Raw genomic sequence first — 26,949 nt, forward strand, 5'->3', positions numbered from 1 at the left:
GGGTGGAACGACCTGGGGGTTACCTGCCGCAGCAAGTCCATCCCGCTTTGCGGCGGGCTCTGGTGAATACCAGTAACCCCTTATATTCCGTTCCCCTGGTACGGCCCACGTCATCACCCCACTGACACAGAGGATCCACCAAAAGTATCCGCTCAGTACCCGGATCCTGACAAGGAGCTTGTCTGTGTCCCGGCTGCAGTCTGAAATTTAGGACTCCAGCATAAGTCTGAAATGTATAAAAAAGGACTGGTAGGGAGACCCCTAGTGGTCATTTTTTCAAAGTGGAAAATTAAATAGAAAGTTATTCTGCATACATTAATCTATAATATATCAAAAGTTTTTTTTGATGAAAGGTACTCCTTTAAAGCTCCACAAACTCTGTAAATTAAGTATTCCACCTTGCCGTATTTTACTCACCTGGCTGACGTCAGACGCCGAGAGGCCTTCCACGAGGCTGCATTCACCTCTGGAGCAGATCCATCTACCTCCAAGGCTGTTTCCATCTCCGGAGCAGTCCATCTATCTCCGTGATAAGCGACTTCTCTTAGGCCTGTGGCAACCGGGCCCATCGCCGCAGCGCATGCCAGCGCTGTACTCAGCCTCTACAGCAGTTACCATCCGTCTCTCGGGCGTCCAGCTATATGGATGTGTATCATGAACTGTTTCCATCTGCAGGAGCTGGTAACTATATGAGGTGTCCTTGATCTTTGAACTATACATTATATATACGGACACGGAGTGAAAAATTGAACTATGCCGGTTTACTAAATATCGGATTAGCGGCTGATTGAGATTATTATTACTCTGTATTATTTTATATCACCTCCCCCCCAAGGGTCCTGTGTAAGGAGTTTTTTTTAATTAATGTTATGTATCTTGCATAATTATTTTTATAATAAATTTCTCTTTTTTTTTATTATTAAAGTGAAACACAGTTCTATTCTATTCTATTTTATACTATTATATATAATCATTATGTACCGTTTATGGTATTAGTCTAAAGCAGTGGTCTTCAACCTGCGGACCTCCAGATGTTGCAAAACTACAACTCCCAGCATGCCCGGACAGCCAACGGCTGTCCGGGCATGCTGGGAGTTAGTTTTGCAACATCTGGAGGTCCTCAGGTTGAAGACCACTGGTCTAGAGGCTTTTGGTACCTTTTATTTTTTTCTTAATATTCATTTATTATTTATACTGTTATTGGTGTAAGTACATTCCATAGAGCCTCGACTAATTTTTTTGTGAGCTGCACGTTACTTTATCCTTTTTTTTTTTTAATATAATTTACAAATCTGTTTAACATTCTGGCACCAGTTGATTAAAAAAAAAATAATTTCACTGGAGTACCCCTTTAAGCTTGTCTTTCTGTTTTGTTACGTTTTATATATTCATAATAAAAAGAGTTACATTATATGTGACTGATATCAGCCGCTCTCCTAACCCCGAAAATAGGTTAGGGCTGCGATATTGGGCTGCAATATAAGCCCTACCCCAAAAATAAGACCTAGACCAGCGGTCTCCAACCTGCGGACCTCCAGATGTTGCAAATGTTTGCAACATCTGGAGGTCCGCAGGTTGAAGACCACTGACCTAGACAATGCCCAGGCTGCAAATATTAAAAAACAAACTTTAACTTACCTTCGTCCTCCGTTCCCCCGTTGCTAAGGAACCGGCCTCACTGTCCTCCGCTGTTATCGCTGCGGTCCTGGGGATGGGAACGTCACAGAGCCTTCAGCCTATCACCGGCCGCAGCGATGTCCCGCCTCAGCCGGTGATAGGCTGAGCCCACTGTGATGTAAGAAGTCGGCCGGAGGGCAGAGCTGCGCCCATCACATGATGATAATTGGGGGGGGTGTAAATACCGTGGAACTGCCATGTTGTTCCGTACCGTAAATAAATCAGCCCTACCCTGAAAATAAGCCCTAGTGTGTTTTTTGTGGCTAAAATTAATATAAGACCCGGTCCTATTTTCGGAGAAACACCATATAATCCAGAGATATTACATTGTATGTGACTGATATCGGCTGCTCCCCTTATAACTAGAGATGAGCGAACTTACAGTAAATTCGATTCGTCACGAACTTCTCCGCTCGGCAGTTGATGACTTTTCCTGCATAAATTAGTTCAGCTTTCCGGTGCTCCGGTGGGCTGGAAAAGGTGGATACAGTCCTAGGAGACTCGTCCACCTTTTCCAGCCCACCGGAGCACCGGAAAGCTGAACTAATTTACGCAGGAAAAGTCATCAACTGCCGAGCCGAGAAGTTCGTGACGAATCGAATTTACTGTAAGTTCGCTCATCTCTACTTATAACCCTCCAGTACTGATATAAACCTCCAGAGACATGCAGTAATAGAAAGTGAAAGTGAAAGTGAAAGTATAAAGAAAATGACAGCAAGTCACATAAAAACCTAGCCCACGAAGTTCCGGGTTGATGGCAAAATAAAAATGTTACGGGTCATAGAAGGTGAGGAGGAAATAAACATTGGATGACATTCAAAGACGCGTGCGGAATCCGATGAGTTACTATATATATATATATATATATATATATATATATATATATATATATATATTTACGGGAAACAAAGCATATCTGTTACGCCGAGCGCTCCGGGTCCCCGCTCCTCCCCGGAGCGCTCGCTTCACTCCCTCCGCTGCAGCGCTCCGGTCACGTCCTCTGACCCGGGGCGCTGCGATCCTGCTGCCAGCCGGGATGCGATTCGCGATGCGGGTAGCGCCCGCTCGCGATGCGCACCCCGGCTCCCCTACCTGACTCGCTCCCCGTCTGTTCTGTCCCGGCGCGCGCGGCCCCGCTCCCTAGGGCGCGCGCGCGCCGGGTCTCTGCGATTTAAAGGGCCACTGCGCCGCTGATTGGCGCAGTGGTTCCAATTAGGGTTTTCACCTGTGCACTTCCCTATATTACCTCACTTCCCTTGCACTCCCTTGCCGGATCTTGTTGCCTTAGTGCCAGTGAAAGCGTTCCTTGTGTGTTCCTTGCCTGTGTTTCCAGACCTTCTGCCGTTGCCCCTGACTACGATCCTTGCTGCCTGCCCCGACCTTCTGCTACGTCCGACCTTGCTTCTGCCTACTCCCTTGTACCGCGCCTATCTTCAGCAGCCAGAGAGGTGAGCCGTTGCTAGTGGATACGACCTGGTCACTACCGCCGCAGCAAGACCATCCCGCTTTGCGGCGGGCTCTGGTGAAAACCAGTAGTGGCTTAGAACCGGTCCACTAGCACGGTCCACGCCAATCCCTCTCTGGCACAGAGGGTCCACTACCTGCCAGCCGGCATCGTGACAGTAGATCCGGCCATGGATCCCGCTGAAGTTCCTCTGCCAGTTGTCGCTGACCTCACCACGGTGGTCGCCCAGCAGTCACAACAGATAGCGCAACAAGGCCAACAGCTGTCTCAACTGACCGTTATGCTACAACAGTTGCTACCACAGCTTCAGCAGTCATCTCCTCCGCCAGCTCCTGCACCTCCTCCGCAGCGAGTGGCCGCTCCTGGGATACGCTTATCCTTGCCGGATAAATTTGATGGGGACTCTAAGTTTTGCCGTGGCTTTCTTTCCCAATGTTCCCTGCATCTGGAGATGATGTCGGACCTGTTTCCCACTGAAAGGTCTAAGGTGGCTTTCGTAGTCAGTCTCCTGTCCGGAAAAGCCCTGTCATGGGCCACACCGCTCTGGGACCGCAATGACCCCGTCACTGCCTCTGTACACTCCTTCTTCTCGGAAATCCGAAGTGTCTTTGAGGAACCTGCCCGAGCCTCTTCTGCTGAGACTGCCCTGTTGAACCTGGTCCAGGGTAATTCTTCCGTTGGCGAGTATGCCGTACAATTCCGTACACTTGCTTCAGAATTGTCCTGGAATAATGAGGCCCTCTGCGCGACCTTCAAAAAAGGCCTATCCAGCAACATTAAAGATGTTCTGGCCGCACGAGAAATTCCTGCTAATCTACATGAACTTATTCACCTAGCCACTCGCATTGACATGCGTTTTTCTGAAAGGCGTCAGGAACTCCGCCAAGATATGGACTCTGTTCGCACGAGGCGTTTCGTCTCCTCGGCTCCTCTCTCCTCTGGTCCCCTGCAATCTGTTCCTGTGCCTCCCGCCGTGGAGGCTATGCAGGTCGACCGGTCTCGCCTGACACCTCAAGAGAGGACACGACGCCGTATGGAGAACCTCTGCCTGTACTGTGCTAGTACCGAACACTTCCTGAGGGATTGTCCTATCCGTCCTCCCCGCCTGGAAAAACGTACGCTGACTCCGCACAAAGGTGAGACAGTCCTTGATGTCTACTCTGCTTCTCCACGTCTTACTGTGCCTGTGCGGATGTCTGCCTCTGCCTTCTCCTTCTCTACAGTGGCCTTCTTGGACTCTGGATCTGCAGGAAATTTTATTTTGGCCTCTCTCGTCAACAGGTTCAACATCCCAGTGACCAGTCTCGCCAGACCCCTCTACATCAATTGTGTAAATAATGAAAGATTGGACTGTACCATACGTTTCCGCACGGAGCCCCTTCTTATGAGCATCGGATCTCATCATGAGAGGATTGAACTTTTGGTCCTCCCCAATTGCACCTCGGAGATTCTCCTTGGACTTCCCTGGCTTCAACTTCATTCCCCAACCCTGGATTGGTCCACTGGGGAGATCAAGAGTTGGGGGTCCTCTTGTTCCAAGAACTGTCTAAAACCGGTTCCCAGTAACCCTTGCCGTAACTCTGTGGTTCCTCCAGTAACCGGTCTCCCTAAGGCCTATATGGACTTCGCGGATGTTTTCTGCAAAAAACAAGCTGAGACTCTACCTCCTCACAGGCCTTATGATTGCCCTATCGACCTCCTCCCGGGTACTACTCCACCCCGGGGCAGAATTTATCCTCTCTCTGCCCCAGAGACTCTTGCCATGTCCGAATACGTCCAGGAGAATCTAAAAAAGGGCTTTATCCGTAAATCCTCCTCTCCTGCCGGAGCCGGATTTTTCTTTGTGTCCAAAAAAGATGGCTCCCTACGTCCTTGCATTGACTACCGCGGTCTTAATAAAATCACGGTTAAGAACCGCTACCCCTTACCCCTCATCTCTGAACTCTTTGATCGCCTCCAAGGTGCCCACATCTTCACTAAATTGGACTTAAGAGGCGCCTATAACCTCATCCGCATCAGAGAGGGGGACGAGTGGAAAACGGCATTTAACACCAGAGATGGACACTTTGAGTATCTGGTCATGCCCTTTGGACTGTGCAATGCCCCTGCCGTCTTCCAAGACTTTGTCAATGAAATTTTTCGTGATCTGTTATACTCCTGTGTTGTGGTATATCTGGACGATATCCTAATTTTTTCTGCCAATCTAGAAGAACACCGCCAGCATGTCCGTATGGTTCTTCAGAGACTTCGTGACAACCAACTCTATGCCAAAATTGAGAAATGTCTGTTTGAATGCCAATCTCTTCCTTTTCTAGGATATTTGGTCTCTGGCCAGGGACTACAGATGGATCCAGACAAACTCTCTGCCGTCTTAAATTGGCCACGCCCCTCCGGACTCCGTGCTATCCAACGCTTTTTGGGGTTCGCCAATTATTACAGGCAATTTATTCCACATTTTTCTACCATTGTGGCTCCTATCGTGGCTTTAACCAAGAAAAATGCTGATCCCAAGTCCTGGCCTCCTCAAGCAGAAGACTCCTTTAAACGACTCAAGTCTGCCTTTTCTTCGGCTCCCGTGCTCTCCAGACCTGACCCTTCCAAACCCTTCCTATTGGAGGTTGATGCCTCCTCAGTAGGAGCTGGAGCTGTTCTTCTACAAAAAAATCCTTCCGGGCATGCTGTCACTTGTGGTTTTTTCTCTAGGACCTTCTCTCCAGCGGAGAGGAACTACTCCATCGGGGATCGAGAGCTTCTAGCCATTAAATTAGCACTTGAGGAATGGAGGCATCTGCTGGAGGGATCAAGATTTCCTGTTATTATCTACACCGACCACAAGAACCTCTCCTACCTCCAGTCGGCCCAACGGCTAAATCCTCGCCAGGCCCGGTGGTCTCTGTTCTTTGCCCGATTTAATTTTGAGATTCACTTTCGTCCTGCCGATAAGAACATTAGGGCCGATGCTCTCTCTCGTTCCTCGGATGCCTCAGAAGTTGATCTCCCTCCGCAACACATCATTCCACCTGACTGCCTGATCTCCACTTCTCCTGCCTCCATCAGGCAGACTCCTCCAGGAAAGACCTTTGTTTCTCCACGCCAACGCCTCGGAATCCTCAAATGGGGTCACTCCTCCCATCTCGCAGGTCATGCGGGCATCAAGAAATCTGTGCAACTCATCTCCCGCTTCTATTGGTGGCCGACTCTGGAGACGGATGTTGGGGACTTTGTGCGAGCCTGCACTATCTGTGCCCGGGATAAGACTCCTCGCCAGAAGCCCGCTGGTTTTCTTCATCCTCTGCCTGTCCCCGAACAGCCTTGGTCTCTGATTGGTATGGATTTTATTACTGATTTACCCCCTTCCCGTGGCAACACCGTTATTTGGGTGGTCGTTGATCGATTCTCCAAAATGGCACATTTCATCCCTCTTCCTGGTCTTCCTTCTGCGCCTCAGTTGGCTAAACAATTTTTTGTACACATTTTTCGTCTTCACGGGTTGCCTACGCAGATTGTCTCGGATAGAGGGGTCCAATTCGTGTCTAAATTCTGGAGGGCTCTCTGTAAACAACTCAAGATTAAATTAAATTTTTCCTCTGCATATCATCCCCAGTCCAATGGACAAGTAGAAAGAATTAACCAGATCCTGGGTGATTATTTGCGACATTTTGTTTCCTCCCGCCAGGATGACTGGGCAGATCTCCTTCCATGGGCCGAATTTTCGTATAACTTCAGGGTCTCTGAATCTTCCTCCAAATCCCCATTTTTCGTGGTGTACGGCCGTCACCCTCTTCCCCCCCTCCCTACCCCCTTGCCCTCTGGTCTGCCCGCTGTGGATGAAATTTCTCGTGACCTTTCCATTATATGGAGAGAGACCCAAAATTCTCTCTTACAGGCTTCTTCACGCATGAAGAGGTTCGCGGATAAGAAAAGAAGAGCTCCCCCCGTTTTTTCCCCTGGAGACAAGGTATGGCTCTCCGCTAAATATGTCCGCTTCCGTGTCCCTAGCTACAAGTTGGGACCACGCTATCTTGGTCCTTTCAAAATTTTGTGTCAAATTAATCCTGTCTCTTATAAGCTTCTTCTTCCTCCTTCTCTTCGTATCCCTAATGCCTTTCACGTCTCTCTTCTCAAACCACTCATCCTCAACCGTTTTTCTCCCAAATCTGTTCCTCCCACTCCTGTTTCCGGCTCCTCGGACGTCTTCTCGGTCAAGGAAATTTTGGCTGCCAAAAAGGTCAGAGGGAAAAATTTTTTTTTAGTAGACTGGGAGGGTTGTGGTCCTGAAGAGAGATCCTGGGAACCTGAGGACAACATCCTTGACAAAAGTCTGCTCCTCAGGTTCTCAGGCTCCAAGAAGAGGGGGAGACCCAAGGGGGGGGGTACTGTTACGCCGAGCGCTCCGGGTCCCCGCTCCTCCCCGGAGCGCTCGCTTCACTCCCTCCGCTGCAGCGCTCCGGTCACGTCCTCTGACCCGGGGCGCTGCGATCCTGCTGCCAGCCGGGATGCGATTCGCGATGCGGGTAGCGCCCGCTCGCGATGCGCACCCCGGCTCCCCTACCTGACTCGCTCCCCGTCTGTTCTGTCCCGGCGCGCGCGGCCCCGCTCCCTAGGGCGCGCGCGCGCCGGGTCTCTGCGATTTAAAGGGCCACTGCGCCGCTGATTGGCGCAGTGGTTCCAATTAGGGTTTTCACCTGTGCACTTCCCTATATTACCTCACTTCCCTTGCACTCCCTTGCCGGATCTTGTTGCCTTAGTGCCAGTGAAAGCGTTCCTTGTGTGTTCCTTGCCTGTGTTTCCAGACCTTCTGCCGTTGCCCCTGACTACGATCCTTGCTGCCTGCCCCGACCTTCTGCTACGTCCGACCTTGCTTCTGCCTACTCCCTTGTACCGCGCCTATCTTCAGCAGCCAGAGAGGTGAGCCGTTGCTAGTGGATACGACCTGGTCACTACCGCCGCAGCAAGACCATCCCGCTTTGCGGCGGGCTCTGGTGAAAACCAGTAGTGGCTTAGAACCGGTCCACTAGCACGGTCCACGCCAATCCCTCTCTGGCACAGAGGGTCCACTACCTGCCAGCCGGCATCGTGACAGTAGATCCGGCCATGGATCCCGCTGAAGTTCCTCTGCCAGTTGTCGCTGACCTCACCACGGTGGTCGCCCAGCAGTCACAACAGATAGCGCAACAAGGCCAACAGCTGTCTCAACTGACCGTTATGCTACAACAGTTGCTACCACAGCTTCAGCAGTCATCTCCTCCGCCAGCTCCTGCACCTCCTCCGCAGCGAGTGGCCGCTCCTGGGATACGCTTATCCTTGCCGGATAAATTTGATGGGGACTCTAAGTTTTGCCGTGGCTTTCTTTCCCAATGTTCCCTGCATCTGGAGATGATGTCGGACCTGTTTCCCACTGAAAGGTCTAAGGTGGCTTTCGTAGTCAGTCTCCTGTCCGGAAAAGCCCTGTCATGGGCCACACCGCTCTGGGACCGCAATGACCCCGTCACTGCCTCTGTACACTCCTTCTTCTCGGAAATCCGAAGTGTCTTTGAGGAACCTGCCCGAGCCTCTTCTGCTGAGACTGCCCTGTTGAACCTGGTCCAGGGTAATTCTTCCGTTGGCGAGTATGCCGTACAATTCCGTACACTTGCTTCAGAATTGTCCTGGAATAATGAGGCCCTCTGCGCGACCTTCAAAAAAGGCCTATCCAGCAACATTAAAGATGTTCTGGCCGCACGAGAAATTCCTGCTAATCTACATGAACTTATTCACCTAGCCACTCGCATTGACATGCGTTTTTCTGAAAGGCGTCAGGAACTCCGCCAAGATATGGACTCTGTTCGCACGAGGCGTTTCGTCTCCTCGGCTCCTCTCTCCTCTGGTCCCCTGCAATCTGTTCCTGTGCCTCCCGCCGTGGAGGCTATGCAGGTCGACCGGTCTCGCCTGACACCTCAAGAGAGGACACGACGCCGTATGGAGAACCTCTGCCTGTACTGTGCTAGTACCGAACACTTCCTGAGGGATTGTCCTATCCGTCCTCCCCGCCTGGAAAAACGTACGCTGACTCCGCACAAAGGTGAGACAGTCCTTGATGTCTACTCTGCTTCTCCACGTCTTACTGTGCCTGTGCGGATGTCTGCCTCTGCCTTCTCCTTCTCTACAGTGGCCTTCTTGGACTCTGGATCTGCAGGAAATTTTATTTTGGCCTCTCTCGTCAACAGGTTCAACATCCCAGTGACCAGTCTCGCCAGACCCCTCTACATCAATTGTGTAAATAATGAAAGATTGGACTGTACCATACGTTTCCGCACGGAGCCCCTTCTTATGAGCATCGGATCTCATCATGAGAGGATTGAACTTTTGGTCCTCCCCAATTGCACCTCGGAGATTCTCCTTGGACTTCCCTGGCTTCAACTTCATTCCCCAACCCTGGATTGGTCCACTGGGGAGATCAAGAGTTGGGGGTCCTCTTGTTCCAAGAACTGTCTAAAACCGGTTCCCAGTAACCCTTGCCGTAACTCTGTGGTTCCTCCAGTAACCGGTCTCCCTAAGGCCTATATGGACTTCGCGGATGTTTTCTGCAAAAAACAAGCTGAGACTCTACCTCCTCACAGGCCTTATGATTGCCCTATCGACCTCCTCCCGGGTACTACTCCACCCCGGGGCAGAATTTATCCTCTCTCTGCCCCAGAGACTCTTGCCATGTCCGAATACGTCCAGGAGAATCTAAAAAAGGGCTTTATCCGTAAATCCTCCTCTCCTGCCGGAGCCGGATTTTTCTTTGTGTCCAAAAAAGATGGCTCCCTACGTCCTTGCATTGACTACCGCGGTCTTAATAAAATCACGGTTAAGAACCGCTACCCCTTACCCCTCATCTCTGAACTCTTTGATCGCCTCCAAGGTGCCCACATCTTCACTAAATTGGACTTAAGAGGCGCCTATAACCTCATCCGCATCAGAGAGGGGGACGAGTGGAAAACGGCATTTAACACCAGAGATGGACACTTTGAGTATCTGGTCATGCCCTTTGGACTGTGCAATGCCCCTGCCGTCTTCCAAGACTTTGTCAATGAAATTTTTCGTGATCTGTTATACTCCTGTGTTGTGGTATATCTGGACGATATCCTAATTTTTTCTGCCAATCTAGAAGAACACCGCCAGCATGTCCGTATGGTTCTTCAGAGACTTCGTGACAACCAACTCTATGCCAAAATTGAGAAATGTCTGTTTGAATGCCAATCTCTTCCTTTTCTAGGATATTTGGTCTCTGGCCAGGGACTACAGATGGATCCAGACAAACTCTCTGCCGTCTTAAATTGGCCACGCCCCTCCGGACTCCGTGCTATCCAACGCTTTTTGGGGTTCGCCAATTATTACAGGCAATTTATTCCACATTTTTCTACCATTGTGGCTCCTATCGTGGCTTTAACCAAGAAAAATGCTGATCCCAAGTCCTGGCCTCCTCAAGCAGAAGACTCCTTTAAACGACTCAAGTCTGCCTTTTCTTCGGCTCCCGTGCTCTCCAGACCTGACCCTTCCAAACCCTTCCTATTGGAGGTTGATGCCTCCTCAGTAGGAGCTGGAGCTGTTCTTCTACAAAAAAATCCTTCCGGGCATGCTGTCACTTGTGGTTTTTTCTCTAGGACCTTCTCTCCAGCGGAGAGGAACTACTCCATCGGGGATCGAGAGCTTCTAGCCATTAAATTAGCACTTGAGGAATGGAGGCATCTGCTGGAGGGATCAAGATTTCCTGTTATTATCTACACCGACCACAAGAACCTCTCCTACCTCCAGTCGGCCCAACGGCTAAATCCTCGCCAGGCCCGGTGGTCTCTGTTCTTTGCCCGATTTAATTTTGAGATTCACTTTCGTCCTGCCGATAAGAACATTAGGGCCGATGCTCTCTCTCGTTCCTCGGATGCCTCAGAAGTTGATCTCCCTCCGCAACACATCATTCCACCTGACTGCCTGATCTCCACTTCTCCTGCCTCCATCAGGCAGACTCCTCCAGGAAAGACCTTTGTTTCTCCACGCCAACGCCTCGGAATCCTCAAATGGGGTCACTCCTCCCATCTCGCAGGTCATGCGGGCATCAAGAAATCTGTGCAACTCATCTCCCGCTTCTATTGGTGGCCGACTCTGGAGACGGATGTTGGGGACTTTGTGCGAGCCTGCACTATCTGTGCCCGGGATAAGACTCCTCGCCAGAAGCCCGCTGGTTTTCTTCATCCTCTGCCTGTCCCCGAACAGCCTTGGTCTCTGATTGGTATGGATTTTATTACTGATTTACCCCCTTCCCGTGGCAACACCGTTATTTGGGTGGTCGTTGATCGATTCTCCAAAATGGCACATTTCATCCCTCTTCCTGGTCTTCCTTCTGCGCCTCAGTTGGCTAAACAATTTTTTGTACACATTTTTCGTCTTCACGGGTTGCCTACGCAGATTGTCTCGGATAGAGGGGTCCAATTCGTGTCTAAATTCTGGAGGGCTCTCTGTAAACAACTCAAGATTAAATTAAATTTTTCCTCTGCATATCATCCCCAGTCCAATGGACAAGTAGAAAGAATTAACCAGATCCTGGGTGATTATTTGCGACATTTTGTTTCCTCCCGCCAGGATGACTGGGCAGATCTCCTTCCATGGGCCGAATTTTCGTATAACTTCAGGGTCTCTGAATCTTCCTCCAAATCCCCATTTTTCGTGGTGTACGGCCGTCACCCTCTTCCCCCCCTCCCTACCCCCTTGCCCTCTGGTCTGCCCGCTGTGGATGAAATTTCTCGTGACCTTTCCATTATATGGAGAGAGACCCAAAATTCTCTCTTACAGGCTTCTTCACGCATGAAGAGGTTCGCGGATAAGAAAAGAAGAGCTCCCCCCGTTTTTTCCCCTGGAGACAAGGTATGGCTCTCCGCTAAATATGTCCGCTTCCGTGTCCCTAGCTACAAGTTGGGACCACGCTATCTTGGTCCTTTCAAAATTTTGTGTCAAATTAATCCTGTCTCTTATAAGCTTCTTCTTCCTCCTTCTCTTCGTATCCCTAATGCCTTTCACGTCTCTCTTCTCAAACCACTCATCCTCAACCGTTTTTCTCCCAAATCTGTTCCTCCCACTCCTGTTTCCGGCTCCTCGGACGTCTTCTCGGTCAAGGAAATTTTGGCTGCCAAAAAGGTCAGAGGGAAAAATTTTTTTTTAGTAGACTGGGAGGGTTGTGGTCCTGAAGAGAGATCCTGGGAACCTGAGGACAACATCCTTGACAAAAGTCTGCTCCTCAGGTTCTCAGGCTCCAAGAAGAGGGGGAGACCCAAGGGGGGGGGTACTGTTACGCCGAGCGCTCCGGGTCCCCGCTCCTCCCCGGAGCGCTCGCTTCACTCCCTCCGCTGCAGCGCTCCGGTCACGTCCTCTGACCCGGGGCGCTGCGATCCTGCTGCCAGCCGGGATGCGATTCGCGATGCGGGTAGCGCCCGCTCGCGATGCGCACCCCGGCTCCCCTACCTGACTCGCTCCCCGTCTGTTCTGTCCCGGCGCGCGCGGCCCCGCTCCCTAGGGCGCGCGCGCGCCGGGTCTCTGCGATTTAAAGGGCCACTGCGCCGCTGATTGGCGCAGTGGTTCCAATTAGGGTTTTCACCTGTGCACTTCCCTATATTACCTCACTTCCCTTGCACTCCCTTGCCGGATCTTGTTGCCTTAGTGCCAGTGAAAGCGTTCCTTGTGTGTTCCTTGCCTGTGTTTCCAGACCTTCTGCCGTTGCCCCTGACTACGATCCTTGCTGCCTGCCCCGACCTTCTGCTACGTCCGACCTTGCTTCTGCCTACTCCCTTGTACCGCGCCTATCTTCAGCAGCCAGAGAGGTGAGCCGTTGCTAGTGGATACGACCTGGTCACTACCGCCGCAGCAAGACCATCCCGCTTTGCGGCGGGCTCTGGTGAAAACCAGTAGTGGCTTAGAACCGGTCCACTAGCACGGTCCACGCCAATCCCTCTCTGGCACAGAGGGTCCACTACCTGCCAGCCGGCATCGTGACAATATCTCTAAATAACACAGTAATGCGCTAATGATATATGCTCTAACTCAGTGTTTTTCAAAAAGTGTGTCTCCAGCTGTTGCAAAACTACAACTCCCAGCATGCCCGGACAGCCAAAGGCTGTCCGGACATGCTGAGAGTTGTAGTTTTGCAACAGCTGTAGACCCACTATTTTAAAAAACACCACACTAACTATCATTATACAGGGGCAAAATAGTCCCTCCACCCCATGACCACAAATATCCACCGCATACATCCATATACCCAATAATATCGCCATACTGTGCCCGCAAAATGGTGACATAGACCTGCAAGGTATAACCTTGTAGACCTCATATAAGTGATTACAGTGATACATTCAGTGACCCACAAGTGGCGTCTTCTCTGATCCTAGTTGTTCACTTTCCCTTATCTTCTCTATGAAGACTGTCACAACTTCTCTGACACCCCCCCCCTTTTGTGTCCTACAAAGTACTGGTCCCCCCCACTATTAATGCCTTCTAAAGGGAAACTTAAATCAGCGTCCCCCATACTAACCTGGTATTACCTGTTAGTGCAGGTGACGCTGATCAAAATGGTGTTTACCTTATTTTCCTAGGAACCGCCAGCCCCTAGCTCCTTCCCTCTAAATTCACGCCTTCAAATAAATATTCAATTTCTCCTTCTTCTGCGCGTGCGCACTCAGATCTCCAAGGATTTTTGCCACCCTAGGCAAAAGCTAATTTTGCCACCCATTGGCCCGTTGACTACTGGGTGACACACTGTAACAGACCTCTTCCTCATCACCTTACTACTGAGACAGAGCGGCGCCCCAAGCAAGTGGGCGCTCTAGGCAGCTGCCTATTTTGCCTATAGGCAGAGCTGGCCCTGATCTCCAGCAAAGCAAGTCTTGACTACCACTGCGCATGCGCAGGATCTTAGGGCATAGTAGCTATGTGCCGAATAGGGTCTGGCTAAGAAGTAGGACCAGTGCACCTCAGGTCTAGGAAGTGCCCCAAGTGCACCGATTACCCCAATTTACATATTCAAATGTTTAGTGTTATATCAAGAACGGCAATGTTACGCCGAGCGCTCCGGGTCCCCGCTCCTCCCCGGAGCGCTCGCTACACTCTCCCCGCTGCAGCGCTCCGGTCAGATCCACTGACCCGGGGCGCTGCGATTCCGCTTCCAGCCGGGATGCGATTCGCGATGCGGGTAGCGCCCGCTCGCGATGCGCACCCCGGCTCCCGTACCTGACTCGCTCTCCCTCGGTCCTGTCCCGGCGCGCGCGGCCCCGCTCCCTAGGGCGCGCGCGCGCCGGGTCTTTGCGATTTAAAGGGCCACTGCGCCGCTGATTGGCGCAGTGATTCCAATTAGTGTCTTCACCTGTGCACTTCCCTATATCACCTCACTTCCACTGCACTTCCTTGCCGGATCTTGTTGCCATTGTGCCAGTGAAAGCGTTTCCTTGTGTGTTCCTAGCCTGTGTTCCAGACCTCCTGCCGTTGCCCCTGACTACGATCCTTGCTGCCTGCCCCGACCTTCTGCTACGTCCGACCTTGCTTCTGTCTACTCCCTTGTACCGCGCCTATCTTCAGCAGCCAGAGAGGTGAGCCGTTGCTAGTGGATACGACCTGGTCACTACCGCCGCAGCAAGACCATCCCGCTTTGCGGCGGGCTCTGGTGAAAACCAGTAGTGACTTAGAACCGATCCACTAGCACGGTCCACGCCAATCCCTCTCTGGCACAGAGGATCCACTACCTGCCAGCCGGCATCGTGACAGTAGATCCGGCCCTGGATCCCGCTGAAGTTCCTCTGCCAGTTGTCGCTGACCTTACCACGGTGGTCGCCCAGCAGTCACAACAGATAGCGCAACAAGGCCAACAGCTGTCTCAACTGACCGTTATGCTACAGCAGTTACTACCACAGCTTCAGCAGTCATCTCCTCCGCCAGCTCCTGCACCTCCTCCGCAGCGAGTGGCCGCTCCTGGTCTTCGCCTATCCTTGCCGGATAAATTTGATGGGGACTCTAAGTTTTGCCGTGGCTTTCTTTCCCAATGTTCCCTGCATCTGGAGATGATGTCGGACCTGTTTCCCACTGAAAGGTCTAAGGTGGCTTTCGTAGTCAGCCTTCTGTCTGGAAAAGCCCTGTCTTGGGCCACACCGCTCTGGGACCGCAATGACCCCGTCACTGCCTCTGTACACTCCTTCTTCTCGGAAATCCGAAGTGTCTTTGAGGAACCTGCCCGAGCCTCTTCTGCTGAGACTGCCCTGTTGAACCTGGTCCAGGGTAATTCTTCCGTTGGCGAGTATGCCGTACAATTCCGTACTCTTGCTTCAGAATTATCCTGGAATAATGAGGCCCTCTGCGCGACCTTTAAAAAAGGCCTATCCAGCAACATTAAAGATGTTCTGGCCGCACAAGAAATTCCTGCTAATCTACATGAACTTATTCACCTAGCCACTCGCATTGACATGCGTTTTTCCGAAAGGCGTCAGGAGCTCCGCCAAGATATGGACTCTGTTCGCACGAGGCGTTTCTTCTCCTCGGCTCCTCTCTCCTCTGGTCCCCTGCAATCTGTTCCTGTGCCTCCCGCCGTGGAGGCTATGCAGGTCGACCGGTCTCGCCTGACACCTCAAGAGAGGACACGACGCCGCATGGAGAACCTCTGCCTGTACTGTGCTAGTACCGAACACTTCCTGAGGGATTGTCCTATCCGTCCTCCCCGCCTGGAAAGACGTACGCTGACTCCGCACAAAGGTGAGACAGTCCTTGATGTCTACTCTGCTTCTCCACGTCTTACTGTGCCTGTGCGGATGTCTGCCTCTGCCTTCTCCTTCTCTACTGTGGCCTTCTTGGACTCTGGATCTGCAGGAAATTTTATTTTGGCCTCTCTCGTCAACAGGTTCAACATCCCAGTGACCAGTCTCGCCAGACCCCTTTACATCAATTGTGTAAACAATGAAAGATTGGACTGTACCATACGTTTCCGCACGGAGCCCCTTCTAATGAGCATCGGATCTCATCACGAGAGGATTGAACTTTTGGTCCTCCCCAATTGCACCTCGGAAATTCTCCTTGGACTTCCCTGGCTTCAACTTCATTCCCCAACCCTGGATTGGTCCACTGGGGAGATCAAGAGTTGGGGGCCCTCTTGTTCCAAGGACTGTCTAAAACCGGTTCCCAGTAACCCTTGCCGTGACTCTGTGGTTCCTCCAGTAACCGGTCTCCCTAAGGCCTATATGGACTTCGCGGATGTTTTCTGCAAAAAACAAGCTGAGACTCTACCTCCTCACAGGCCTTATGATTGTCCTATCGACCTCCTCCCGGGCACTACTCCACCCCGGGGCAGAATTTATCCTCTCTCTGCCCCAGAGACTCTTGCCATGTCTGAATACGTCCAGGAAAATTTAAAAAAGGGCTTTATCCGTAAATCCTCCTCTCCTGCCGGAGCCGGATTTTTCTTTGTGTCCAAAAAAGATGGCTCCCTACGTCCTTGCATTGACTACCGCGGTCTTAATAAAATCACGGTTAAGAACCGCTACCCCCTACCCCTCATCTCTGAACTCTTTGATCGCCTCCAAGGTGCCCACATCTTTACTAAATTGGACTTAAGAGGCGCCTATAACCTCATCCGCATCAGAGAGGGGGATGAGTGGAAAACGGCATTTAACACCAGAGATGGACACTTTGAGTATCTGGTCATGCCCTTTGGCCTGTGCAACGCCCCTGCTGTCTTCCAAGACTTTGTTAATGAAATTTTTCGTGATCTGTTATACTCCTGTGTTGTTGTATTTCTGGACGATATCCTAATTTTTTCTGCCAATCTAGAAGAACACCGCCAGCATGTCCGTATGGTTCTTCAGAGACTTCGTGACAATCAACTCTATGCCAAAATTGAGAAATGTCTGTTTGAATGCCAATCTCTTCCTTTTCTAGGATATTTGGTCTCTGGCCAGGGACTACAAATGGATCCAGACAAACTCTCTGCCGTCTTAGATTGGCCACGCCCCTCCGGACTCCGTGCTATCCAACGCTTTTTGGGGTTCGCCAATTATTACAGGCAATTTATTCCACATTTTTCTACCGTTGTGGCTCCTATCGTGGCTTTAACCAAAAAAAATGCCGATCCCAAGTCTTGGCCTCCTCAAGCGGAAGACGCCTTTAAACGACTCAAGTCTGCCTTTTCTTCGGCTCCCGTGCTCTCCAGACCTGACCCTTCCAAACCCTTCCTATTGGAGGTTGATGCCTCCTCAGTGGGAGCTGGAGCTGTTCTTCTACAAAAAAATTCTTCCGGGCATGCTGTCACTTGTGGTTTTTTTTCTAGGACCTTCTCTCCGGCGGAGAGGAACTACTCCATCGGGGATCGAGAGCTTCTAGCCATTAAATTAGCACTTGAGGAATGGAGGCATCTGCTGGAGGGATCAAGATTTCCAGTTATTATTTACACCGACCACAAGAACCTCTCCTACCTCCAGTCTGCCCAACGGCTGAATCCTCGCCAGGCCCGGTGGTCTCTGTTCTTTGCCCGATTTAATTTTGAGATTCACTTTCGTCCTGCCGATAAGAACATTAGGGCCGATGCTCTCTCTCGTTCCTCGGATGCCTCAGAAGTTGAACTCTCTCCGCAACACATCATTCCACCTGACTGCCTGATCTCCACTTCTCCTGCCTCCATCAGGCAAACTCCTCCAGGAAAGACCTTTGTTTCTCCACGCCAACGCCTCGGAATCCTCAAATGGGGTCACTCCTCCCATCTCGCAGGTCATGTGGGCATCAAGAAATCTGTGCAACTCATCTCCCGCTTCTATTGGTGGCCGACTCTGGAGACGGATGTTGTGGACTTTGTGCGAGCCTGCACTCTCTGTGCCCGGGATAAGACTCCTCGCCAGAAGCCCGCTGGTTTTCTTCATCCCCTGCCTGTCCCCGAACAGCCTTGGTCTCTGATTGGTATGGATTTTATTACTGATTTACCCCCTTCCCGTGGCAACACTGTTATTTGGGTGGTCGTTGATCGATTCTCCAAAATGGCACATTTCATCCCTCTTCCTGGTCTTCCTTCAGCGCCTCAGTTGGCTAAACAATTTTTTGTACACATTTTTCGTCTTCACGGGTTGCCTACGCAGATCGTCTCGGATAGAGGCGTCCAATTCGTGTCTAAATTCTGGAGGGCTCTCTGTAAACAACTCAAGATTAAATTAAATTTTTCTTCTGCATATCATCCCCAGTCCAATGGACAAGTAGAAAGAATTAACCAGGTCTTGGGTGATTATTTGCGACATTTTGTTTCCTCCCGCCAGGATGACTGGGCAGATCTCCTTCCATGGGCCGAATTCTCGTATAACTTCAGAGTCTCTGAATCTTCCTCCAAATCCCCATTTTTCGTGGTGTACGGCCGTCACCCTCTTCCCCCCCTCCCTACCCCCTTGCCCTCTGGTCTGCCCGCTGTGGATGAAATTTCTCGTGACCTTTCCATCATATGGAGAGAGACCCAAAATTCTCTCTTACAGGCTTCATCACGCATGAAGAAGTTCGCGGATAAGAAAAGAAGAGCTCCTCCCGTTTTTTCCCCTGGAGACAAGGTATGGCTCTCCGCTAAATATGTCCGCTTCCGTGTCCCTAGCTACAAGTTGGGACCACGCTATCTTGGTCCTTTCAAAATTTTGTGTCAAATTAATCCTGTCTCTTACAAACTTCTTCTTCCTCCTTCTCTTCGTATCCCTAATGCCTTTCACGTCTCTCTTCTTAAACCACTCATCCTCAACCGTTTTTCTCCCAAATCTGTTCCTCCCACTCCTGTTTCCGGCTCCTCGGACATCTTCTCTGTCAAAGAGATCTTAGCTTCTAAAAAGGTCAGAGGGAAAACTTTTTTTTTAGTGGACTGGGAGGGTTGTGGTCCTGAAGAGAGATCCTGGGAACCTGAGGACAACATCCTAGACAAAAGTCTGCTCCTCAGGTTCTCAGGCTCTAAGAAGAGGGGGAGACCCAAGGGGGGGGGGTACTGTTACGCCGAGCGCTCCGGGTCCCCGCTCCTCCCCGGAGCGCTCGCTACACTCTCCCCGCTGCAGCGCTCCGGTCAGATCCACTGACCCGGGGCGCTGCGATTCCGCTTCCAGCCGGGATGCGATTCGCGATGCGGGTAGCGCCCGCTCGCGATGCGCACCCCGGCTCCCGTACCTGACTCGCTCTCCCTCGGTCCTGTCCCGGCGCGCGCGGCCCCGCTCTCTAGGGCGCGCGCGCGCCGGGTCTTTGCGATTTAAAGGGCCACTGCGCCGCTGATTGGCGCAGTGATTCCAATTAGTGTCTTCACCTGTGCACTTCCCTATATCACCTCACTTCCCCTGCACTTCCTTGCCGGATCTTGTTGCCATTGTGCCAGTGAAAGCGTTTCCTTGTGTGTTCCTAGCCTGTGTTCCAGACCTCCTGCCGTTGCCCCTGACTACGATCCTTGCTGCCTGCCCCGACCTTCTGCTACGTCCGACCTTGCTTCTGTCTACTCCCTTGTACCGCGCCTATCTTCAGCAGCCAGAGAGGTGAGCCGTTGCTAGTGGATACGACCTGGTCACTACCGCCGCAGCAAGACCATCCCGCTTTGCGGCGGGCTCTGGTGAAAACCAGTAGTGACTTAGAACCGATCCACTAGCACGGTCCACGCCAATCCCTCTCTGGCACAGAGGATCCACTACCTGCCAGCCGGCATCGTGACAGGCAACACCTAGGAAAATAAGGTAAACACCATTTCGATCAGGCAGTAACAATAGCTTAGTGCGGGGGACGCTGCTTTCAGATTCCCTTTTGGAGCTACGCATATGAAAAAGCTTGCTCCTTTTATGAATTCTTGCGCAAAAAAACTGCAGGCGCAACAACAGGGGAAACAAAAACATCATTGACTGTGTTTAATCTTGATGTTTACCGTATTTATCGGGGTATACCACGCACCGGCCTATAACACGCACCCTCATTTTACCAAGGATATTTGGGTAAAAAAAGTTTTTTACCCAAATATCCATAGTAAAATGAGGGTGCGTGTGTGCGCGTGTATACCCCGATATACCCCCAGGAAAGGCAGGGGGAGAGAGGCCGTCGCTGCCCGCTTCTCTCCCCCTGCCTTTCCTGGGGTCTAGAGCCCTGCTGCCGGCCCTTCTCTCCCCCTGGCTATCGGCGCCGCTGCCCGTTCTGTCCCCCTGACTATCGGCGCCGCTGCCCCGTTGCCTCCCCCCATCCCCGGTGGCATAATTACCCGTTGCCAGGGTCGGGTCCGCGCTGCTTCAGGCCTCCGGCGTGCGTCCCCTGCGTCGTTGCTATGCGCTGCACAGCGCGGTGCACTGACGTCATGCGCAGCGCCATGCAGCGCAAAGCAACGACGCAGGGGACGCACGCCGGAGGCCTGAAGCAGCGCGGACCCGACCCCGGCAACAGGTAATTATGCCACCGGGGATGGAGGGAGGTAACGGGGCAACGGCGCCGATAGTCAGGGGGACAGAACGGGCAGCGGCGCCGATAGCCAGGGGGTGAGAAGGGCCGGCAGCAGGGCTCTAGACCCCAGGAAAGGCAGGGGGAGAGAAGCGGGCAGCGACGGCCTCTCTCCCCCTGCCTTTCCTGGGGGTGTATCGGCGTATAACACGCACGTAGACTTTAGGCTAAAAAGTGCGTGTTATACGCCGATAAATACGGTAATTGTTTTATAAAGTAATAGTAATAAAAAAAAAAAAAATTTTTTTAATTCTAATACCAAATTGAGTAAATGTAAAGTGTACAAGGAAGAGAGCGAGAAATTGTGCGTGTGTGTGTGGGGGGGGGGGGGGGGGGGGGCATTATGCTCCCTCCATGTGCCGTCGAATATTAAGTAATTATGTTTGTAATGTCCCAGTACAGGACATAGTCCTGCACTACACTTGGGCCCTGTCAGGTTGAGTCCCTCAGTGACCTGGGGGCTCCCCTGCAGTGTCTCCCCTGATGTTACTATGGTGTCATTTATTGTCATAGGATTATAGTCAGTGTATTAATATATAGCTAATCTAAAGGACCTGTGGAGGACTCCAGTAAATGTCTAAAGGACCTGTGAAATATCACATGTTATGTTTATGTTATCACATGTTACCCAGAGGGCACCAGTTTAACACATGACCCGCAGCTTGACCAATGGGCTTTGGCTCAGCCCCTCTCTCTTTTCCACCAGAATCTCTCTTATGCTCCCTGCTGAGGAACAGCTGTGGTGACCACGGGGTGTTGCAATGGATGTGTTGCAATGGGTCTGGTGGTATTAACACCGGGGGCAAGATGTTGTTAACCCCTTAGTGTTCGTGACGCCAGGATGTGGTTGTTTCGGTATAGGGACCGCCGACAACCAGCCCAGAAACGGCATGCAATGAATGAAGGTCCACAGCAAGGGTTTGAAGTAACTGGAACTTTTACTTGTAATATGCAGGAAACAGTCTTTACAGTTATGCTGTTTCCACAGTGGTGACCGGGACACAGGGAACCTCGCAGGCTTGCTTGGACTTGTAGTTACGGTATTAATTATGCAGGCCACTGTACTACTGATATAACTTCAGCTTGACAGTAGGTACCGTATTTTTCGCCGTATAAGACGCACTTTTTCTTCCCCAAAACTGGGGGGAAAAAGTCGGTGCGTCTTATACGGCGAATGCACCCCTGTCGCGGCGGTCCCTGCGGCCATCAACGGCCGGGACCCGCGGCTAATACAGGACATCACCGATCGCGGTGATGCCCTGTATTAACCCTTCAGACGCGGCGATCAAAGCTGACCGCCGCGTCTGAAGGGAAAGTGACACTAACCCGGCTGTTCAGTCGGGCTGTTCGGGACCGCCGCGATTTCACCGCGGCGGTCCCGAACAGCCCGACTGAATAGCCGGGTTAGTGCTTACAGGACACCGGGGGGGACCTTACCTGCCTCCTCGGTGTCTTCTCCGTTCAGGGATCCCCTGTATGCCGGCGCTCTCCTTCCTCGTCATCACGTCGTCGCGTACGTACGTCGGCGTGCGTAACGACGTGATGGCGGCGACGGAGAGCGAGGATACCCGGCCGGCAGCAGAGACGTTCCGGAACGACGGGGACACGGTGACAGCGATGGAGCGACATCCAGGGCAGCGGTGACGGGTCCGGAGCGGCGGGGACACGTGAGTATTACCTCCTCCTGCAGTGGTCTTCAATCTGCGGACCTGCAGATGTTGTAAAACTACAACTCCCAGCATGCCCGGACAGCCAACGGCTGTCCGGGCATGCTGGGAGTTGAAGTTTTGCAACATCTGGAGGACCGCAGGTTGAAGACCACTATTGGGTTCAAAATCTTTATTTTTTAAGATTTTGCCCCTAAAAATTGGGTGCGTCTTATACGCCGGTGCGTCCTATAGGACGAAAAATACGGTACTTGATTTGTAGAAGTAGCTTTGACTTACAGTTTAGAAGTGGCTGCTGGTCTTTAGGCTTTGTAGCTGGTTGCCTGGGGTACCTGTGCCCTTGGAGCTCTGGGTATGTCATGTGACTGCAGGTCACATGACCAACACTCTATACACTGTGTACAACTTTAGACAAATGAACAATCACATTAAATGAACATAATTAATACACATGGCATTTATACAATACACGTAATATAACATAACCTGGGGGAAGCCCTGCAGGAGAGCCCTGTGAACCTAAGGAACTCTTCCTGAGGGGACTTAAGGATGGTACAGAACTAGGTTCGGTACCGGGACACCACACAGCCAACTCCAGAGATCTCAGTGCTAGTGTCCAGCACCTGGAAGGCCTCAAATCTACCGTCATTCCATTAAGTCAAGTCTATGTCTGCTGCCACGGCCTACAGTCTAGTCTAGCCTCAAGTCAATTCTATTACAAGTCTAATTGGTCCCAGCAAGCTGCGCGGTCCTTCTTTGTTCCTGGCCACCTCTCTGGGATTCTGGCCGAGCTGTAGAGACTATAACACCTGTCTGACCTCAGTAAAGCCTCCGTTAAACCTGGTTGTGGACTCTCATTTCACTGCGGATAGCGGAGATACCGTTCGTGTGGTTCCGGTACCCGAAAGCCACTCTGGCGTCACGAACATTAGGGATTAATCACACCTTGCCCCTGGGGTTAATACCATCTGCCCCATCCACCTACATCGCTACACCCCGTGGTCCTGCCATCACCGTGGGTCACCCACCACATGTTCCTAAAGAGACGTGACCGCCATAGTAATAACCATAACGAATAAGAATCTTCTTATACTTCTCAAAATAATAAGATCTAGGAATAAAATAATAAGATCTGGGAACATTTGCCACATGAGGGATACATGAGTATAACGCCAATACATCTAGTGTCGTAATCTGCAAACTGTTAACTTCCAGATGTTGCAAAACTACAACTCCCAGCATGCCCGGACAGCCAACGGCAAAACTACAACTGCCAGCATGCCCGGGCAGCCAACGGCAAAACTACAACTCCCAGCATGCCCGGACAGCCAACGGCAAAACTACAACTCCCAGCATGCCCGGACAGCCAACGGCAAAACTACAACTCCCAGCATGCCCGGACAGCCAACGGCAAAACTACAACTCCCAGCATGCCCGGACAGCCAACGGCAAAACTACAACTCCCAGCATGCCCGGACAGCCAACGGCAAAACTACAACTCCCAGCATGCCCGGACAGCCAACGGCAAAACTACAACTCCCAGCATGCCCGGACAGCCAACGGCAAAACTACAACTCCCAGCATGCCCGGACAGCCAACGGCAAAACTACAACTCCCAGCATGCCCGGACAGCCAACGGCAAAACTACAACTCCCAGCATGCCCCGACAGCCAACGGCAAAACTACAACTCCCAGCATGCCCGGACAGCCAACGGCAAAACTACAACTCCCACCATGCCCGGACAGCCAACGGCAAAACTACAACTCCCAGCATGCCCGGACAGCCAACGGCAAAACTACAACTCCCAGCATGCCCCGACAGCCAACGGCAAAACTACAACTCCCAGCATGCCCGGACAGCCAACGGCAAAACTACAACTCCCAGCATGCCCCGACAGCCAACGGCAAAACTACAACTCCCAGCATGCCCGGACAGCCAACGGCAAAACTACAACTCCCACCATGCCCGGACAGCCAACGGCAAAACTACAACTCCCAGCATGCCCGGACAGCCAACGGCAAAACTACAACTCCCAGCATGCCCCGACAGCCAACGGCAAAACTACAACTCCCAGCATGCCCGGACAGCCAACGGCAAAACTACAACTCCCAGCATGCCCGGACAGCCAACGGCAAAACTACAACTCCCAGCATGCCCGGACAGCCAACGGCAAAACTACAACTCCCAGCATGCCCGGACAGCCAACGGCTGTCCGGGCATGCTGGGAGTTGTAATTTTGCAGCATCTAGAGGTCCGCAGTTTGGAGATCAATAATCCAGATCAAGTGTTTTCTCTCCCGCAAGGAGCCCGGGGTCCTATTCACCAGGGGGTTGAAGATGCCCAATGCCCAAAAGTGAACCCAGTTTGGATGTATCAATGTTGGTGGCATCTAGCATAAGCAGGGATGTGCACAGACATTTTGTGGGGCAGGGGCTGAACTTAAAGGGGTACTCCGGTGGAAAACATTATTTTTTAAATCAACTGGTGCCAGAAAGTTAAACAGATTTGTAAATTGCTTCTATTAAAAAATCTTAATCCTTCCAGTACTTATTAGCTGCTGAATACTACAGAGGAAATTCTTCTCTTTTTGGAACACAGAGCTCTCTGCTGACATCACGAGCACAGTGCTCTCTGCTGACATCTCTGTCCATTTTAGGAACTGTCCAGAGCAGGAAAGGTTTTCTATGGGGATTTTCTCCTACTCTGGACAGTTCTTAAAATGAACAGAGATGCCAGCAGAGAGCACTGTGCTCGTGATGTCAGCAGAGAGCTCTGTGTTCCAAAAAGAAAATAATTTTCTCTGTAGTATGAAGCAGCTAATAAGTACCTGAAGGATTAAGATTTTTTACTAGAATTAATTTACAAATATGTTTAACTTTTTGGCACCCATTGATACTAAAAAAATAAATAAAATAAAAAGTTTTCCACCGGAGTACCCCTTTAAAAATAGGGCACTTCTCATAAACATTTATATAAATGCCTACATACCTGTGTTTCTCCGAAAATAAGAGCGGGTCTTATATTAATTTTAGTCACAAAAAACACACTAGGGCTTATTTACGGTATGTACACTGAACAACATACATTTTTAGGAGGAACATCAAAAGGGCAGGGGTTCAAGCCCCCTTTCTTGTCAACCTGTGCACGTCCCTGCGCGTAAGTTTGTACTGATTTATATAATCTACAGGGGGCGCCATTTCTATGGATACACCTTAATATAATGGGAATGGTTGGTGATATTATCTTCCTGTTTGTGGCACATTAGTATATGTGAGGGAGGAAACTTTTCAAGATGGGTGGTGACCATGGCGGCCATTTTGAAGTCGGCCATTTTGAATCCAACTTTTGTTTTTTCATTAGGAAGAGGGTCATGTGACACATCAAACTTATTGGGAATTTCACAAGAAAAACAATGATGTGCTCGGTTTTAACGTAACTTTATTCTTTCATGAGTTATTTACAAGTTTCTGACCACTTATAAAATGTGTTCAATGTGCTGCCCATTGTGTTGGATTGTCAATGTAACCCTCTTCTCTATATACTGCTATATACTACTATATACACCGCAGGAGAAATGCTAGCACAGGCTTCCAGTATCCGTATACACTGCTATATACTACTATATACACCGCAGGAGAAATGCTAACACAGGCTTCCAGTATCCGTATACACTGCTATATACTACTATATACACCGCAGGAGAAATGCTAACACAGGCTTCCAGTATCCGTATACACTGCTGTATACTACTATATACACCGCAGGAGAAATGCTAGCACAGGCTTCCAGTATCCGTATACACTGCTATATACTACTATATACACCGCAGGAGAAATGCTAGCACAGGCTTCCAGTATCTGTATACACTGCTATATACTACTATATACACCGCAGGAGAAATGCTAGCACAGGCTTCCAGTATCCGTATACACTGCTATATACTACTATATACACCGCAGGAGAAATGCCAGCACAGGCTTCCAGTATCCGTATACACTGCTATATACTACTATATACACCGCAGGAGAAATGCTAACACAGGCTTCCAGTATCCGTATACACTGCTGTATACTACTATATACACCGCAGGAGAAATGCTAGCACAGGCTTCCAGTATCCGTATACACTTCTATATACTAATATATACACCGCAGGAGAAATGCTAGCACAGGCTTCCAGTATCCGTATACACTGCTATGTACTACTATATACACCGCAGGAGAAATGCTAGCACAGGCTTCCAGTATCCGTATACACTGCTATATACTACTATATACACCGCAGGAGAAATGCCAGCACAGGCTTCCAGTATCCGTATACACTGCTATATACTACTATATACACCGCAGGAGAAATGCCAGCACAGGCTTCCAGTATCCGTATACACTGCTATATACTACTATATACACCGCAGGAGAAATGCTAGCACAGGCTTCCAGTATCCGTATACACTTCTATATACTACTATATACACCGCAGGAGAAATGCTAGCACAGGCTTCCAGTATCCGTATACACTGCTATATACTACTATATACACCGCAGGAGAAATGCCAGCACAGGCTTCCAGTATCCGTATACACTGCTATATACTACTATATACACCGCAGGAGAAATGCCAGCACAGGCTTCCAGTATCCGTATACACTGCTATATACTACTATATACACCGCAGGAGAA

The 26,949-nt window shown here is 50.8% G+C and overlaps 1 protein-coding gene across 3 annotated transcripts in view; it reads right to left on the bottom strand.

The window, feature by feature from the left end:
* The window catches only part of KLHL35 (kelch like family member 35), a 95,958-nt gene extending 73,313 nt beyond the window's left edge, over positions 1-22,645 (bottom strand). Inside the window, exon 1 of one of the 3 annotated variants that reach the window (XM_056561190.1) lies at positions 22,549-22,603. The gene's annotated coding sequence lies outside the window, so the exon portion shown is untranslated. Of the gene's footprint in view, positions 1-22,548 lie in introns of all 3 variants that reach the window. The other 2 variants (XM_056561189.1, XM_056561188.1) reach the window with 2 other exon arrangements.
* Positions 22,646-26,949: the final 4,304 nt, after the last annotated feature.

Source organism: Hyla sarda, chromosome 2 (assembly GCF_029499605.1).
Source record: "Hyla sarda isolate aHylSar1 chromosome 2, aHylSar1.hap1, whole genome shotgun sequence".
In the NCBI taxonomy this organism is placed as follows: domain Eukaryota; kingdom Metazoa; phylum Chordata; class Amphibia; order Anura; family Hylidae; genus Hyla; species Hyla sarda.